The sequence below is a fragment of the Macaca nemestrina genome, chromosome 10 (assembly GCF_043159975.1).
Source record: "Macaca nemestrina isolate mMacNem1 chromosome 10, mMacNem.hap1, whole genome shotgun sequence".
Classification (NCBI taxonomy): Eukaryota; Metazoa; Chordata; class Mammalia; order Primates; family Cercopithecidae; genus Macaca; species Macaca nemestrina.
The window spans coordinates 124,294,074-124,312,404 of record NC_092134.1 but is presented as its reverse complement, the minus strand read 5'-3'; the positions used below and the strand labels follow the sequence as shown (position 1 = coordinate 124,312,404).

The 18,331-nt window shown below is 35.6% G+C and overlaps 1 long non-coding RNA gene across 4 annotated transcripts in view; it reads right to left on the bottom strand.

The window, feature by feature from the left end:
• Positions 1-566: 566 nt before the first annotated feature.
• LOC105481460 (uncharacterized) overlaps positions 567-18,331 on the bottom strand; it is a 325,073-nt gene continuing 307,308 nt past the window's right edge. For 3 of the 4 annotated variants that reach the window (XR_986956.2, XR_011609312.1, XR_011609311.1), the window contains one exon: positions 14,381-15,068. This is a non-coding gene — a long non-coding RNA (uncharacterized lncRNA). Of the gene's footprint in view, positions 813-14,380; positions 15,069-18,331 lie in introns of those variants that run through there. The other variant, XR_011609310.1, reaches the window with a different exon arrangement.

The following is an 18,331-nucleotide window of genomic DNA, read 5'->3' as shown; positions in this document are numbered from 1 at the left end:
TTCAACTGTTATTTTTAATCGTTCTTTTCATAAGTAATACAAGTTTCCGTGTGTGTGTGTGTGTGTGTGTGTGTGTGTTTTCTAAAGAAACAAAACACAAATGATCAAGCAAAAAAAAAAAAAAAAAATCTCTACAACTTCGTAACTTGCCAGAGTTACAGCCGGTGGTGCTTTTACATTGCTGCTGCCACCTAGTGGCTACCATGTGGAAATGTATCCGCTGGTTCTCGGGAAAGAAACTGCAGAGGGTTCCTCAAGCAACATAGCAAGCAGTCAAAACTCATTTTCCTATTGTATTAGTCCTCATTGCAACAGAAACATGTCCTAACAGAAGAAAAATATTGCTCATTAAAAAACGTCCTGAATCAACAAGGAACAGAGAAGATGATAAAATTCAATGAATGCTTTGGAGAAATACAACTTATTATCTAAATTGTATATGCACATCTACCATAGCCTCTCTTTCTCTGTGATTTCAGACTTTCTATTGTTATTTCATATAGTAGATTCTCTGGCTTCCACAGAGTAAAAAGGAAAAAACAAAAAGAAGTAGAGATGGTTAGAAAGACAGATGAGAAGAAACCTGAGATAAGCTCTGTGTTTTGTCCACTAATTTGTTGCTAGGTCCTAAATGTGATGATTGTGGTAATTGTTTGTGTTGTGGGCTTTTCTTCCAACTTCTCTTTATACTTTGCATTGTACAGAAAAGAATAACTCACCCAGAGATTATGGTTGGCTGTTCATCAAGTAGAGCAAATGAGCCAATGTCCTTGGAAATGTTGAGACAAAAAGAAAGCATCCCTTCTGGTTTCCTGAGGCAATTTCAAGGGAGAATTAATTAATTTACTAATTTTCTGAAGAAATAGGTGATTACTGACTAGAAGTAGGATTGGTGTTTAGAGCACAGAAATAAAGATTAGAAGTGCACAAGCTTGCTTGTGGCAATACAAAGCAAATATATATAAATAGTATTATATTATATACTAATATAATAAAAGATTGGAAATGTTATCAGAATATCAGAAATGTCAAAAATATTTTTACCACTTCAGTCTCACATCACAAAAATTGGTGATATCATCAGCTATTCCTGTTGCATATCTCAAAACATCATTCTACACAGTGAATTTGTATTACATGCAGATTTTTATCATAAGCAGTATGGTGCAGGAATCCCGTTATAAAGAAAAATGGACAATGTACATTTTAAAGAAGTAATGGGAAAGTATAACATGAGAGTTATCCAATGGTAATTCAGACAATACTTGGGTGGTATATCAACCAAGGTACAATAGGAAATAGCAGCTTGGAGTGATCTATGTTCTTAAAGAGAGGGAATTTCATACAGGAGATTATAATACAAGTCATGAAATACATGAGAAACCCTAACTCAAAAATTAGGAAGTACAAGAAGCTGCTACCACTCCTCTACTTGATCATCAAAGGACAGAATTGATAGTACACAGAGGAAGAGACCAAGGCCACCCGAAAGGAGCCAATACATGGTAGACCAGTCTAGGTGAAGGGGAAGCTTTGAAGCAGATACAACTACTGCTAAAGAAGCAAGGAGAAAAGCTCTGACACTTAATTTACCCTTACCCTACAATCATATAAGCAGACTTTCAATTGGCTGAAAATAGTAGGAAGCCTAATGAAAAGTGATCCTAAACATGTAGCGTGCAAAAGTGATGATCTCCCAACATAGAATAGACATAAGAAAGGGAAATGAATGGATTTAAGATCAAAACAAGCCAAAGCAGACATCAGTAAGGACAGAAAGAAGCACAAAAACCAAGAGGCCTGACAGAGGAACAGAACATGACCTGAAGGATGAAGGAAGTATAAAATATAATGAAGGAGAAAGGAAGGAGAAGAATATATCAGGGCAACAAAAATAATAAGGCAGGATTCCAAGGAAAGACTGAATGGTAGTATCAGGAACAGCGAGGAGAAGACTCGTCAATTTGAAAAAGAGCATGTGGCATCTAGACAAGTTTGGAGAGTCAAGAAGCCTTGAATGCTAGAATAGGAAATTGGAAATCAGTTCGAGAGATTATCCATTTCCAAAAGCTTATTACACAGGATGATAGTTCTGGAAGATGCTACAGCAGCTTGCTCGTTAAAAGGATGTTCATTGTCAAAGAGTTGGGGAAATGTTACTTTTTAGAATCTTTTATATGCTAATGTGTTCCCTGGATCCATGAGATGTATATCATAATGTAATATAAATTTTCATAAATTTATTTGTATATTTATGACACATCTTACTGGTCTAGTGGTTTATCACAAGGCACTCTGGAAAATCTGCTGAATAATTTTGAAATCCTGCCATTTTCTAGCAAACTGAATGAAGAGCAAGATGTTCATAAAGCAACTAATTCCCAAAGATTGAAATAAGTAAAAAATACTATTATAAGAAACTTGAATTGATTAAAATTTTCACTAATTCATAGTTTATGATCCATTACCTGGAATTATACTATTAATTGAAAATATGTTTTAAAAAACCAAGTGTTTTAATGGGTTTTAATGTTAAAGATTTGATCTGAAAAAAAGACAGCTAATATTCATAATTACAAATAATTCTCATGTATTCACTGAAGTAAAATGACAGGGCTTTTCATTCAGTCAGGAGTTTTAGTTGCTCAAATATTTTTATAAAACAGTTTAAGGTTATTCTGATTGAAACTATTATCTAATTTGAAATTGTTCCAGGCTGTCTATTTAGAAGGTCAAAGTGACTCTTGACAGAAATGTTTAAAACTACTGAAACCTCATTGTTCATGGGTATCCAGTAATAAGAAGGAAAGAATTACCAGCAGGCCTGTAGCACACTTCTTCCATATAGGGGCACTGGAATGGTGGGTGGAACCTGACTTTGGACAGACCTCTTTGCAAACATTAATAGAGTGCATTAATGGAGAAATGCCAGGAGTCATTATCTATAAAATGTTTTAGGTGGATATACCTGACCGGTCTAGACTGCTTATTGTAGATAAACCTAGGATTTATGGTTTATGGAACTTGAATGTCTGGAAAAAAATGAAGAGTAGTTACATAAGCTGTCAAATTAGTGGAATACAAAGCAGGGATATTTCAAAATTGAAATGGCCAATTTTTGTGTTTAATACTTTTGCATATATTGTTAATAAACCTCATAGTTAATCCTACACCAAAATGCCAACCAGGTTGGAAGAAAATTGATATTTTGGAGAGCTGAATTTGAAAATTTTGAGTTCCTCCAAGGAATATCTTGATGTTTGCTTGTATCATTTGAGTCCTAAGTAGATCTTGTTCCTGGTTAAGATCCTCAGTCAGATTTAATATTTCAACCATTTTTGATAACACAGATTAGTAGAGTAGGCATGATTAACTTTTAGACCTGTAAATTATGATCACTCAAACACTTTTTAACAAGAAATGAGGGTTCCATAATGAAGGTGTAAAATAATGAGGGTTCTTTGCTGGAATAGTTACTTGTCTATTCTTCTTATGAAGTAGCAAAAACCTTGACTCCAACTATGGAGGCAAAGATTTAACAATGGAATTTATGGGAAGTAGGTTTAGATCTAGGGAGATTAGCTAAGTGAATACACAAATAATGTAAGTTTAAAGAAGGTTCTAAAACCATGCTATTCCCTAGCTGATGATAGCAGTCCTCACCAAACACAGAAAAAAAAGACAGACTTTTAATTTTTTTAAAGTGAAACATCAAACACAGAAAAAAAGACTTTTTTTTTTTTTTTAACTGATTACTGAATAAAGACATTGTACTCAATCACAACCCAGGTGACCTCAGATTCCAGAGGTTACTCTGGTTAGAGCTGGGGTTCTTTATGAAGAAATCAAAGAACAAGTCTGATGAATTCTTGTTAGCATGAATTATCAGAAAAAAAAATGATTTGGGAGCATGTCACTAATTTTATATACAACTAAATGAAAGGGATTATGCCTCAACTTCACATGGTGGAAAACTATTGTGAGAAGCCGCTTTCAGATGGTTTAACATATACCTTGTAACAATGGGTAATGATAAGGTGTCTGAAGGCTTACACCAAGTGAGGTAACCTCCCTACACTCTCCTTTACTAACAGATGCAATATGACTTTTTTTTTTTTTTTTTAGATGGAGTCTCGCTCTGCTACCCAGGCTGGAGTGCAGTGGTGGGATTTTGGCTCACTGCAACCTCTGCCTCCCGGGTTCAAGTGATTCTCCTGCCTCTCAGCCTCCCGAGTAGCTGGGATTACAGGCATGGGCCACCATGCCCAGCTAATTTTTGTATTTTTGGTAGAGATGGGGTTTCTTCATGTTGGCCAGGCTGGTCTCGAACTCCTGACCTCAGGCGATCTGCCTGCCTTGGCTTCCCAAAGTGCTGAGATTACAGACTTGAGCCTCCGCGCCTGGCCGCAATACTACTTTCAAAACAGTACATAGGTGCAAGCAATCCGGATTGGCTATATCTGATTAGATTGACACACTTAAATTAATGCTATTTGCACAAACCCTGGTAGATGCAAAAATATATCAACTATGCTCCAGGGAGTTTTGTTCGATGAGGAGGACAGGATAGGAGGGAGTAAAGTAATATTCACAAAACAGCAATTGATCTGCTCGCTAAGTGGTCATGTGTGGGGTTAAATGATGAAGAAAATATTTATGCCATCCAAAAAGATGTTACTATGGGGGGTGGGGGAAAGGAAAGAAAGAAAAGCAAAGCAGGGAGAGGGCCTGATAACTGACTTAGCTGAGTGAAGTTGTTCAGATGGCTATTGAAAAATAGGAAAAAAAAAAAAAAAAAAAAGGAAACTGACGGGGCTGCCATCCTTGAGCTGGTGGGATGTTATAGATGCTTGAGGGGATAAAACATCTACTTTAGCTCCTCCTTAATCTCTTAAAGTGCTCCCTCAATTTAGTTAATATATCCTCTCCTGGACAAATTCAAATCCAATCATGAAGGATTTTGAATAAAGAATGCTTAAACAAAGAGCTGAATTTACACTATCAGTTAAAGCCATAGATTTGAAAAAATACAAACTACTAGACTGATATCTATTCATCTTATCCAGAGTGGGGCATTAAAAGCCTTTTGATTTTAAATGTTCCAGTAATTGTATGCAATACTATTACTGGATACAATCTCTCATTGTACAGGTATTCCCAAGGGGCATAAGAAGAAATGGTCAAAGGTAAACCAGGATTATATAGAGATGTCCTGAGATGAGAGTGATGCTACAAATTAGAAAATGTGACTAGAAGAAATATTAAATATTCTGAGTGATATGATTTGGCTCGGTGTCCCCACCCAAATCTCATGTCAAATTGTAATCCCCAGTGTTGAAGGAGGGCCCTGGTGGGCGGTGACTGAATCATAGGGGTGGGCTTCCCCTTTGCTGTTCTCATGATAGTGAGTGAGTTCTCACGAGATCTGGTTGTTTAAAAGTGTGTCTACTTCCCACCCTCTCCTACTCCACCATGTGAAGATGTGCCTGCTTCCCCTTCACCTTCCACCATGATGATACGTTTCTTGAGGCCTCCCCAGAAGCAGAAGCCGAAGCCAAATAAACCTCTTTTCTTTGTAAATTACCCAGGCTCAGGTAGTTCTTTATAGCAGTGTGAGAATGGACTAATACACTGGGGTTATGTTGTTGTTATTGACATGCACAATTCGAATGAACATTGAGTGTCAATGAGAGAGTTAGCCCTTCCCTTGGTTTCAAATGGACATGATAAAAGAGAACCTTTATAATTGCCCAAGCCCTTACTGGATGTAATAAATAAGAAAATGGTAGTAGAGGGAGTACAGTAAGTGTTCTTAACCTCTTTTTTTCAACAGCCTGTCTGGCAGGAACATGAGGGAAACTGATTATGGAAACTAAGAGTGCATTGCTAGGGATCAAATGAAGTGATCTTTATTTGATCCCCACTATTTCTTTAGCTACACCCAAGAGGGTAAAGGCTATGCAAGAAGTACCTGAAGTGTGCAACAGGTTACAAGTGATTGAAAAAACATGAGAGACTTGGCTAAGGACTTTTTTCCATACCCATTTTGAGGTCCAGCCAGGCGCAATTTGCGTTTTTATAGAATAACGTTTGATATACATTTTTTCGATATATATATTTTTTTACATGGATACTTGAATTTACAGCCATACTGTCATAATTCAATGTGATAAGCCTTGAACCTGATGACCATTAAGAATACTTTATGACCAGGCATGGTGGCTCACGCCTGTAATCCCAGCACACTTTGGGAGGCTGAGGCAGGTGGATTGCTTGAGTCCAGGAGTTCAAGGTTAGCTTGGGCCACATGGTGAAACCCTGTCTCTACAAGAAAAAAAGGAAAAATTAGCTGGGCATGGTGTTGGGCACCTGTAGTGCCAGATACTCTGGAGGCTGAGGGGAGAATTACCTGAGCCTGGGAAATTGGGTCTATAGTGAGCCCTAATTGTCCCACTGCACTCCAGCCTGGGTGACAGTGTGAGCCATTGTCTCAAAAATAATAAAAATTGACTGAACTACATTCATAATACGATGATTTTCTCCCAGAGAATAATTTACTTCTCAAAGTTCCAAGGGTATCTCTGTTCTCTCTGTCCCACATAACTTAGCAAAATTTTGTAAATTACTATCTCTTACCTCTCCAGTAAAGAGTAAGCCTGGAGATTGGTGGGACTGTTTGTGGACATCACATCAACCCACCTAGGAATACTGCTGAACACTATGACTAAGAGGCCCAAAGCTCTTAAAAGTTCTAGATTGTGGTTAGAAAATCCTGACTGATTGGGTGTGTTTAAAATAGACATTTTTACTGAGATAGAAAGTAGATTGATTGCTTGTGGACTACAAAATACTGAAAAATAGTAATTAATATACCACTCAGAAGAGCAAGGAAAAGCTAACTCCTTTTAAGCACTGTGGTTTATGAATTGGCTCTATCACCAAGCAAGTACAGGCTGGCACTTAGGGAAATCTGGTAAAACTGAACTACAGAATACTGGAAGAGCCGCAGATTTGCCCCACTGGCTCTACTTATCTGTGCTCTGTCATTCTACCTCCCATGGCCAACTCCAGGTAGGTAAATTAGACCTCTGTGAGAAGAGAGCTTCTTAGCGTGTAAATAATATCTATGAGAACATCCTATTTACTCTGCCCAGAGTTGTTCTCTGCCGTACTCATTGCTAGAATTGGGTTCCACGTAGGGGATATTTAGACTGTGCCATTAGCTCAGAGGATGGCGGCATTGAGGTTCCTATGCAGTCTTACAACGTGCTTACAGGTAGCGCAGTCTAAAACTAAAACTCTGGGATAGATTAGCCATGCTTCTGACACGTTGCGACATTTCCTGTATAAAATGTTATATAATCTATATAATGTTTTAAGGAAAAAAACACAAATTCCTGATGCTACAAACACGTACTGGAGTGAGAAAATAAAATATATAAAAGATCAAAAACCATTGTTACCTAAATGTGAAACTGAAGGGAACAGCAATATATAGAGATTGCAGGCCCAATGTGTGATTACACTCCCCGTGCATTTTAAGGGCTGTGAAAGAATATCTAATTTTTTTTCCCAAAGTCATATAGTAAATAGATAGCACTAACAAAGTCAAATATTAATAACCAAGAACTACAGATCCTCAAATCCCCTTTCCCCCAACCAGCAAAACCCATAGAAATTTACACTGACCAAAGTAAATAGAAAATAAAAGTCAAACCACTTAAACGGTTGACATTTAAGGATAGAGCCAGGCACTTGCTTTATCTTTCAGAATTACCAGGGTTATAACATTAACAGAAAATAAGTGATATTATAGACATGGAGTAAAAGTTAGAGTTAAGGTCCAATGAGCAATAGTTTAATTAACAATTGCTGGTGATTAACATAATTTTAAATTTTACCTTGGCAATAGAGAACCACTTAACTTTGCGCATCATAACTGCCTTTTCTTTTGATTTTCTAAATAGGAAAGAACTAGTTTAAAGAAAAACAGCACATAGTCATGGCTATGTAGATTATAACCAAAATTTTGAACTGATTAGTTGTAATGAACAGAGTCGACTTGGAATATAGGGTATCTCGTTGCCAAATTTGTTTTTCTCTGTTTCTCTGGTACGCTGTCCTTTGGGAATATAAATTTACACATGTATTCTTTTGATAAATTACTTGACAAACCCAGAACAAGAATAGGGTTTACCTTATTAAATTTTTAGAGTATAGTCCAAAGGTAGTTCTTTTTGGTGAATGTTCGTGATAGGTGACCATGGCCAAGTATATAATGACTATTGCCTTTAAATGTTGGTTTCAGGTTCTGACTTTCACATTGTGGTATATACTTTGAGAATGCTTAATAGAAAGAAAAAGAAAAACCACATTCTCTTATCTAGCCAGACAGTACTAGGCCTGATGATGTTTGTGGTAGTGTGGATACTGAAAACTATCACAAAATAAAGGCAAAATAATAGGAAACAATAATTAACCAGACAGAAATGTGTTCTTGTAGAAAAGGAAAGGACTCAGTCCTTCATCACTTGAAGCCATTTCGGCACCAAGTAATCATAACTTCACAAATGACTGGGCATGACTTTTATTTTGGATACAACTTGCTGCTCTCCCCGATAGCTTTCACTGTGGAATCTTTTATTCACTATTAGTCCTCGGAGAAAGAATGATTTTTTTAAAAGGAAACTTTTCATAGGAGTTTTACAGAAAACATATTACCGGGCCCTCTGAGATTCAGGGAAATCTGAATGACTATTCCTCTCTCAATGCGAAAGAAAAAATGTGGCAGAAACCAGGAACAGTGAATTCACTGGCTACAGGTTTTAAAAATTCTGACATGTAAAAAAAATATTAAATTAAAAAAATTATATGTGGTTTATTAGAATTTCTAAAAAATATTTGACTTTCTTATACTGCTAAAGATGTTAGGCAATGCACATGACTTTTTAATTATTTGTGATGTCTCTATCAAAATACACAAAGCACTATACAAATTATGTAGTCTATACCCTAGATTATTTTCATTGTCATCATCAGAAGAGGAAGAGGAAGAAGAAGAGCCACAATAATGATGCATCAATTACAACAACATGAATGAGAAACAAAAACAGTAAGAATAATTAAAAACCTCTTACATGTTTGACACTAGGAACTTAGCGTACATTTTTTGTTACTGTTTTGGTTATTCCGGTGATGCTATAAATAACTGTTATCTTTATTTTATAAAGAAAGAAAATGAGGCCTAGAGAAGTGAGGAAACTTGCTGAAGTTCATTAATAATAATGAGCATTTGGCTTTCAAGGTCAGCCCAGCTGCTCATATTCGTCTGAGTTTACAGAGCAACTCGTATAGAAAGGGTCCCTTGGCTCAGATTCAGAAACAAGAATGCTATTATACGTGGCGCTAAAATCTTTCTATCAGAAAAGAAATAAGACACAAGCAGAGACACATCTCACATCATATCCTAGCACAGTTTAAATTAAGCATTTTCCCCCTTTATGCTGCCAAATACTAAGGTAAATTAAAAGCCACAGAAAAAACCAAAATATTCCATAAGTATTTGGGGCAACTTCCATGGGGTCGTTTCCCAGCAAACTTGCCAAATGAGAATGCCCCCCTTCCTCCCAAATATTCCCATATCACCCAAAACCTATCCTGAGACTATCCTAGAAATGCTAACAATTTGAAAATGAAAGCTTTCATGGAGAGGATTTTCTATCCTTTCTGTTATACACAATAGTAAAACAACTGAAGATGAAAATGAGCGTTTGTCTTTCAGTGAATATGGGAAATGTCAGAAAGTGGTCACAATTTTACTCACAATATATCTAAATTAAAAAGAAAAGATTTGCATATAAGTAAATATTATTAAACAAAGGTGCCCTATTTCTTTAGAAGCATTTTATTCCTAGTTCCCTCAATAAGCCTTTGACCAAAGTCTGCCCTTGAAAACACACAGAAGACTTCCACTAAAGTCACACATTCTGCATACACATTTCTAGGACCAAATTTGGCCTGATGCTTAATTACTGTCTGGCTGTGATTACATCTGTGGTGTTGAATTTTCAAATCTAAATTTTCAGTGTTGCAACAAAACTTTGTGAAATTTCTTTAATTTCTTCTGGGGAAAACAACATCAAGAGTAGTTTGATATTTTAGTCAGACAGAAAAAAAGTGTTTTTCCTTAATTTGCAACAAATATCTCTCAAGTTCAAAAAAGAAGACAAGTCATTTAAATAAACAGTGAAATTCTGTAAATAAATAAGCATTGGCCTCTCGAGTTTGACTTTTGAATGCTGAGAGACTTTCAAATAATATTGTTCTGGGCAATGGGTACTGCTGTGTTTTTCTCTCTCTTATCTGAGGAATGAAGGGCATTTCCCCCCTTTTTTTCTTCTCCTTTTTGTTTCTCTCTGTGTTTTTTCCTCCTATTTCATTAATCATTCACAAGTAGCTAGCTAGTAAGTACGATTCAACTCTTGAGAGACAAATAAACACACATTTCCCTGTGTCTTACTGCCCCATTTTTCCGCTATTTATCTCACACATCAGTTACTTAGCTGGGTAGAAAATTGTGTCTCTTAGGAGGGGTGTTCATTACTATTAAAGAGCATTTATTTATATATATTTCACTAGGGTTTGTCATTTGTTTTTGTATCTTCAGTTGCAAAAACTTACTTCATACTGAGTTTCAACTTGAGGAAAAGTTAAAAATCTATGTTGTGAAACTTTCCTGAATATTGCTTTTAGCTTTACAGCTGTATTCTCCAAGGATCAATGTGTAGTCACTATTTGCAAGATCAAATGGCTTGACTATAATGTACATTAAATATAAAATACTTTATCTGAAGTGCCCCAACTGATGGACGCTTGTACTTTCATATAAATGGCCTTTGAAAATAGAAATTTGGGACTAGCATGTATTCTGTTAGTCTAACCTCAAATTCATTTTTCAGTCAACAATAGCTGGGCACAATTTAAGTTGATTATGGTTAGCTATTGTGTATTTTGTATTTTTAAGCATCAATTCTATTTAGTTGGCATTCGGTGTTTCAATGATATTTGATGTTCAAATAGTGTTCTTAAAAATTCTCATCACCTCAAGGCTACCTGCATAGCCCAAGGCAGTATCCTTACAATGCTACAGAAGCTGACAGGAAAGTGAAAAAATCTTTCAACTGGTTGTTACTGATCTCAAAGTAAGGATATGTTCTTTAGCACTCCTGTATCCATTTTATTTCTTACAACATTTTTTGGTCAATTACGTATTTCTTAGGAAGTGGAGTTAACTCCTTTTACATACGGGTATCTATAATAGGGTCTGGGTAGCTTGATATCAACGATGGGCCTTTAGACTGTCTTTTTGTTGGGAGAATCTTAGACTTTACTAAGAGTCCAATTAAAAAGCAGCCCCATAAAGTTAAGAAAATGGAAAAAAAGGGCCGGGCGCGGTGGCTCAAGCCTGTAATCCCAGCACTTTGGGAGGCCGAGACGGGCGGATCACGAGGTCAGGAGATCGAGACCATCCTGGCTAACACGGTGAAACCCTGTCTCTACTAAAAATACAAAAAACTAGCCGGGCGTGGTGGCGGGCGCCTGTAGTCCCAGCTACTCCGGAGGCTGAGGCAGGAGAATGGCGCAAACCCGGGAGGCGGAGCTTGCAGTGAGCTGAGATCCGGCCACTGCACTCCAGCCCGGGCTACAGAGCAAGACTCCGTCTCAAAAAAAAAAAAAAAAAAAAAAAAAAAAAAAAAAAAGGGAAAAAAATACTGTATTCACTTACCTGTTCTGAATAATCCAAGGTCATAAGACATTTCTAATTTCCTGGGATCCCAGATCATTATGTAGTTAAAATATTACGTGGTTAAAATAAATATTATGTAGTTAAAACGTATTATTTGTAAATATTGTAACTTATTGCCACTGAAAATGAAATATATTTTTTCTGTAGTTTAGTATTGACTTTTATAACAGCAAGAAAATCTTTCCAATAGTCAGTAATTGATGATGTAGACTTCATATGACATAATCAAGAGTTTTATAACTTAACTGAACATATATTATTTCTAAGTTAATATGATTGATAATCAGTATGTCAGAATACTGTTATACAGAAGAACCAGGAAAAAATAATTACTTCCATTAGAAGCCTCCAAAATCTTTTTATAGACTATAATCAGTGATATGATTTACTCTTGAAGTGCTACCCTGAGACAAGGAACTTTGATAAAAATTCTATTCTTCATTGCAGTGGATGATGCCACTGACCCGTCGCCAATAAGTGCTTTCTATCATCTTATTTGCTGAATTATCCACATTCTGTCTCTTTACTTTCACTATGAACAAAGCACTTGCTTTGCGAATAAGGAAAGTGATGTGCACACATGTGGGCACACACGCACACACACACACGTAATAATACATTTCAAGTTTTTAAAATCAAGGAAAGCAAGGAAACATTCTTAATGAAATAAGAATAGAAATATTAAACTATTACAGCAGATATTTAGAAATGCTTCTATTTGTAACTGAATCAAATCTAGATGTTCATTTAGAGGCATTTAGAACTATTCAGATTCTATGACACCTGACAAGTCAAAATCAGTATTTTCTTGACTGTCTTCATTCTTTAAAAGTAAATTTAGATCCTGGATATATCTCCAGGAATGAGATTCATTGTTTAACTTATTTCTTTAAGATTTAGTTGTCGGCCGGGCGTGGTGGCTCAAGCCTGTAATCCCAGCACTTTGGGAGGCCGAGACGGCCGGATCACAAGGTCGGGAATTCGAGACCATCCTGGCTAACCCGGTGAAACCCCGTCTCTACTAAAAATACAAAAAAACTAGCCGGGCGAGGTGGCAGGCGCCTGTAGTCCCAGCTACTCAGGAGGCTGAGGCAGGAGAATGGCGTGAACCCGGGAGGCGGAGCTTGCAGTGAGCTGAGATCCGGCCACTGCACTCCAGCCTGGGCGACAGAGCGAGACTCCGTCTCAAAAAAAAAAAAAAAAAAAAAAAAAAAAAAAAAAGATGTACTTGTCTTCACACATGTAGTTTTTAGAAGTCTTAATATTTCTTTTGAAATCTGGAAAAAAAAAACTTAATATTGGGGAGCAGGTGTTGTGAATTTAAAGACAAATTCAGTTCAGTTACAGATGGGCTGTCCATTTTTTAGAAGTGCTAATTTCTGCTTCTAGGTCTTGAAATTTCATGTAAGATCAATAAGAATTTATCAAGTGCATATTATCTGCCATGCACCTGTAATGAAGGGGCTTCGATGGTTTAAAAAAATATTTATCCTTTTTTAGGAGCTCATAATGTAATAAGAAAAATAGATGAAGCCGGGTGTGGTGGCTCACACCTGTAATCCCAGCACTTTGGGAGGCTGAGACAGGTGGATCACCGGAGGTCAGGAGTTCGAGACTAGCCTGGCCAACATGGTGAAACCCTGTCTCTACTAAAAATACAAAAATTAGGCATGGTGGTGCATGCCTGTAATCCCAGCTACTGAAGGAGGAGAATCGCTGGAACCCGAGAGGCAGAGGTTGCGGTGAGCCAAGATCGTGCCATTGCACTCCAGCCTGGGCAACAAGAGCGAAACTGTCTCAAAATAAATAAATACAAAATAGATGAATAGGCAAATTATTACTGTATAATATGTGAAGTAGAATTATCATAAAATTACAGGCTTCAGTAGAAGCATATGGATGGGTTTGGAAGATATGGGAAGTCATTGTGCTTAAAGATACCAGCACTAGTTGTGACACTACTTTATATATATATATATATATATATATATATATATAAGACTACTTTATATATATATATATATGAGACTAAACAGAATATGTGTTTGAAATCCTTCTTGCTTTATGGCCTACCTGAAGGACGTACTTAGAGACATCCAACTTATACCGGATTTTCAAATTGCTAACTAGTTTATAATGCAGAACTAATCCAAATAAAACAATATTGTTTGAAAGTAGAACTAAATTTATATTTAAAACATTTGTTCTTCTCATCCTGTTCTATTACATATTGCTGTCCCTAAGCTATACTAGTGCTATTACTTCTCCAAATGTATCCAGTCTAATGTATCCAGACTTGTACAGGAATTAATGCTACTTGGTTTATCCAAATCATTGCAGGCAGTCTTTGAGTGAGTAAATATAGTTATATGGTAGAATTGAATGCATAATAGAAAAAGTAGCTTTGACCCCCCCAGAAAAATCCAAAAGGTGGTGAATAAGTTTGTTATCTGTGGAAAGGGTATCCCCAATTTTGACTTTATAGCTCCTTCCTGATTTTTAAATATATTAACAGCAGGGAAAGACCTTGAAATAATAATATACTTAGGTAAAACAAACCAGAAAGCTAATTAATACGTTATTGGCTTCTTTTTATTAGTATATAAGCACAATATTTTTCTTTTAAGTTTTATTTAGGTATACTTTACATAAAAGAATTTACCCATTTTAAGTATACAATTCAATGATTTTTAGTAAACTTACATGAATTGTGCAACCAGCATCATAATCCAATTTTAGACCATTTTCATTACCCCAAAAATATCCCTCATGCTGATTTGCAGCCATATCCTGTTCTCATTTGGCATTACTTTTTATCCTGAAAAATAATAAAATATTATAGGCAATATCCAACTTACTGACGTTGTTCTAAAATTCAATTTTTACTCACATATTTGAAACTTCACATGACAAAAGGAACTTGTATATTTTTGGGGGAATGGTATTATTTAGAGTACAGTCCAAACACCTGTAACAAAATGATCCAAAGTCAAATGTCTTAATGAAGATAAAAATTTTATTTCTCTCTAGTGTAAGAGGTAAGGAGTCTGTTCTGCTAGGGGAGTTCTGCTATCTTCAACACATGGTTTCCATCTTCTACTTTAAAGGCAAAGCTCCAGTTTCTTCATTTGCTGGCCAAAGAGGAATGGGGAGGAGAGTCAGAGGATTGAAAGCTGATCTCCTAACGGACAGGACTTGCACACATCATTTCTCCCAAGGGAATGTGGCAGAAATGGTGGTGTCCGACTAAAAGTAGAAGGTTCTGTTATGAGAGAGGAAAAAATAGACAATAATGAACAAATCGTTTCTTCCACAGGTACCTAGGTTATATAAACTTTACAAATTTTATTTTAAGGATTGGTTTCCTAAATTAATCTTTGCCTTCTCCAGTGTCTCTTGGGCACTTAATAAAATTATTTTAACTACATTTAAAAGTAAAAGCAGACTAAAAAAAGATATTTATGTACATGTTATCTATTTAAGATATGAAAAGAGAAGCTGGCATGTCACAATGCTTTTATTGGGGTTTTTAAATTTAACTATGAGTAGGAAAAACAAAAAACGTTTGATGAAGTCAACAACTGAGGGTCACAAAAAGAGGTAAATGGAAGATAAGTTGAATCCCCAAAATCTCCATGTTAACTACTATATAGGGTTACCTCTTCATGAAATTGGGGATTTTTGCAAGTGACTTTAAGATGAACAGAGATGTTGGCAATTAAAAATATATATTCACATTTATATAGAAAGCATTGTTTCAAATCAGATATGTAATTTATTAGAATACACAGCCTGTGCTGATAAAGATGGTTAGCTCCAAGCATTTTGGGGAAAAAATTACTCTAATTTTCAGATGAAAGTTGAGAAATTTTATGTGTATATATTATATATATTTCATATATACATTTTAATGTGATATATATGTGATATATATATTTTAATGTGATATATTTCACATATATCACATTTATATGACATGATATATATTACATATCACATTATATATTACATTATATGTTGTATATAATATATATATCATATTGCTTAAACTCATTTTAAAAATCAACCTTTACTAAAGTATAAAACGTGACTGTCCCAAAGATATATTTATAATTCTTTTAGTTATCTAGTACTTAAGAAACATTTACTATGGAAAAAACACTATTCTATATCTGGATTGTACAACATTGAATAAAATAAAGTCCCTAATCTCAGGTATATCTATTTAAAAGGGAATAGGCCGAAAAGAAAAGCAAACAACAATTCAGAGGAGACTCATGAAAATATGTCCAACATATCACATTATTTAGAGATAGGCAGGGAATTAAGATTCAATGGTGTGATGGTGGGCTGCCTTAGATTGGGTAGTCAAAGGGCTCCTCTCTGAGGAGATGATATTTAGTCTAAGATAAAGTTATGTGAAATTCAGGCAGAAGATTATTGCAGGCAGAAGAAAGACTAATGCAAAGGTTCCGAGGGCAGAACAAGCCTAATATACTCAAAGAGGAAGAAGATCAGTCTGCCTGAAGTATAGTTTTAGGAGGAAAAATATCTCAAGATGATACAAGATCTGGGTGTTGATATAGCTTTGTAAGGTGAGAATATTGTTAATTGTAAGGCAAGTGTAAGGCAAATTTTACTCTACACACAGAAGCTAAAACATTGAATGGTACTGAGCAAGACAATGAAATGTCTTATTTTGTGTAAGACTGTTTTACCTTCTGTGTTAAATACCTGGAGGGGGAGGTAATGGGGTTTGGTAGCAAAGGGAAATCAAGGCTAATGATGCAGTCCTAGATGAGAAGTAACATTGACTTGGGCAAGGGCAGTACTTTTGGAGTAGGAAAAAAAAATTGTGTCATCAGGTATGAAATATGTTTTGGGGAGTTTAAGTGAACAAACCTTGAAGATGGGATGGAGATTTGAGGGAGAGAAAATGAAGGAAAGAGAGGGATCAAGAATGATTGGAAAATATTTTTGATATTTTCATTATACGACTGTGAAAAACACGAGGAACCAGTTTGCAAGTCAAGAATTAAAAGTTAATGGGAGCCAAGTAAAAATTGAGATAAATTTTAGTAGATATCTACATAAAAGTATTAGAGCAGGCCTTGATGTACAAGTCTGCTGTTCAGATGAGCAATCAAGTCAAAAGGGATAGATTTGGAAGTCATTGGCCTGCAGATGCCACCACAGCCATGGGACTTTAGGTTATTTGAGACTGCATAGGGAGAGAAAAGGGTCCAATTCAGACAAAGCTTTTGGGGTTCCAACATTTAGAAGACAACAACTAGAGGAAGAGGATTTTACAAAGAAGATTGCGTTAAAGCATCCGATGCAGGCAGGAGGAAAGTTAAAAACCTGCAGTTCCTGTCTGTGTTAAATGCTGCCAGAAAGGAAACACTGAATTTAATAATGTGGAAGGAAGCCCGATGACTTCAGGGAAAGATTCTTGTAGGCAGCATTCGGATGGAAGCCTAACTGCAATGGGTAAAGGGCCATTTTTCATATAAAAACAGAGTTATTTTTTCCCCCCAGAATTGTTTTCTAGTAGATACAATTGAAAGCTGAAATGGTAGTTATACTACCATTTTATGTTGGAGGAAGTGGCAAGAGAGTGACAACATCTGGTTGAAGAACCAGAATTCCAATTTATTCACTGATTTTCATACTTCCCTACCCTTGGATTTATAGATAAAGGAAATAATGCTTATGGACATTTCTCAAGATAAGTTGGCATAGATAAAGTTGTCACTACATAATTGAGAAAAAAGATATATAAGAAATGAATTTCTAATGAAGAGTACATAATTATCATTTTAAAACTAGAATGTGGAGTACCTATTGCATACGATATATAATTTTTGAAAAGGAAAGTTTTACATAAATGGATTCTCAAAATAATATAACAAGCAAAATAATCTTAACTTTTCTTAGTTTAATACGGTTCAGCAAACAATTTTTAAATATCTGCCGTGTTATGAAAATCAAATTGGAGGTGTGATAGAGAAGGTAAAAACAAAAGAAAAAACAAAACAGCAAAACAAAACCAAACAAGCTATGTCTACTTAAAAACTTTTTGTAGAGAAACATAAATGGAAAAATGTGATGATGTTTAAGAGCAAAAAGAGATTTGAAAATATAAATTATTTGGGGGATGAAGGTATCAGAATATCTTCAAAAAGCTGAGTTTTGGAAATAATATGTGCCTCCATGAAGATCTGGAGAAAGACCCAGAAGTAGGTCATGTACATAGATATGGATGTAAAAAGCATATGGTACCCTCGAGAAACTGTAAGCAGCTTGATATCACATGCATATTAAAGTATGAGTTCAAGTTCAAATAGGAGCCAATATCCATAACTGAGCATTAACCAAAGAAAAGAAAAAAAAAAAAAGCTAAATATCTCAAACCTTTCCAAATTTTGTCCAAACAAATTTTAGAATATAAATATTAATAGAAATCATATTATAATCCTTGGAGAATTAGTAAGGTCAAGAATGACACAGACCCTTCTAGTGTTT